Genomic DNA, 1,588 nt, shown 5'->3' with positions numbered 1-1,588 from the left:
GCAAAGTGCCAACCCGAGAAACGCCTTTCGTGGCATTTCTTAAAGAAGCTGCTGGCCAGGGCTCTGCCGTTAACGCCCTCCCCGGGATGCAGCTGCCCCACCGCGGGGGCAGGCGCAATAACAGAACCCGCTTCTCCGGGGCCAAAAGAAAGTCCCTTTTTCCCCTGGTCGGTCAACCCCATTACCGCAAGGGCTTCGCCCCCCTGAGTCTATCTGGTGGGTTCCACGCCCGCACAGGCCGTTAGGGAGCACGCAGGATTGTGGGAAATGTAGTCTCCTGAGGACGCGCGGTTGCCCCAGACACGCGGGGAGGTGCTTCCGGCTCGTCTGCGCAGGCGCGGCCCCGCCCCCCCGGGGCCTCTGGACCCGTCCGCCTTTGCTGCAGTGGCCAACCGCGAGCTCTGCGTGGACTGGGGTAGTGACGGCTGGTGGCAGGCGAAGCCGAGGACCCGAGGGTCTGAGTGCGCTGCTGGGCGAAGGGGCGTCCGCGGACTGCGGTGTCCGGGGGGAGCGTCCGGAGAGGCCCCGAGGGGAAGCAGCCGCGAGGCGCTGGAACAGGATCCTGCCTGCTTGTGGGGAGCGGGATGGGGGAAGCCCAGAGAGAGGCTGGGTGTGGGCCCGACACCGGTGACCGCCCGCGCACACTCTCGGGTCTCCCCGGCATCCAAGCGCGACTGTGACGTCCGTGGAGCGGTTCACGGGGCGTGGGAGGCCCCGCCGCCTCCGTGAGGGACGAGGCGTTACTGGTTGGGGGAGTCGCCCAAGCGTTCTGCGGAAAGACCCCCCATCACGGCCTGTCTGGCCCCCGGGGAACGCACGGCCCGGGACGTGGGACGTCCGCCTTTGGGGTCTCCCTCTGGCCGCGGGGAGCAGGGTGACCAGGAGGCAGTGCTCTGGCCTGACTGAGGCGGGTGGGGAGATTTCCCGCCTTCCGGGTGCGTGGGCCGGGGAGTGCTCGGCCCTCTGCCCAGACAGGCCGACCGGGTGTCCTCCCTGGTGACCTGAGCCAGAAGGCGAGACCCGGGAAGGACAGGCCATCCTGTGTGCGTGCGCACCGGGGCCCCTTGGGCACATGTGGGGAAATACAAGTCGCCATTGGGGGTGTGCAAGGAGGAGCGTCCAGGAAGCAGCTCTGGGGGCCGTTTATGGGAGCGTCCTGCAGAGGGCACAGCAGGTGCGTCTTCTCGAAGAAGCTGGCCAAAACTTGAAACTTTTTTGTTTCGTTCTTAGCATGAACCTTTGGTCAGCAGCGGGAAGTACCAGGGTTTTTGACAGAGTGGGCAGTAGAGCAGATGGAGGCTCTGACACCCGCTGCTGTGGGGCGCAGCAGGGAAACAGGAGGGTCTGTGGGCCAAGGGGGTCAGCTCCCCCGCGGGGGATGGAACTCATTGTGGTGACAGCTTCCTAGGGGTGAGGCTTAACCACCTGTTTCCCCAGAGAGCCCCTCCGGGCTTAGGTCTTCATTAAGTTAGGGTAAATCGGGCCTCCCTGGTGGCACAAGGGTTAGAACACCTCACTATGAAGCTCTCCGCAGCCCCTGCAGCAGGAGTTCAGCGCCCCGCCAGGGAGGTGACCCACAGGGCACAGC

Source organism: Condylura cristata, unplaced genomic scaffold, assembly GCF_000260355.1.
Source record: "Condylura cristata isolate star-nosed mole 26May11 unplaced genomic scaffold, ConCri1.0 scaffold00072, whole genome shotgun sequence".
Classification (NCBI taxonomy): domain Eukaryota; kingdom Metazoa; phylum Chordata; class Mammalia; order Eulipotyphla; family Talpidae; genus Condylura; species Condylura cristata.
Note: the sequence above shows the minus strand (reverse complement) of the source record.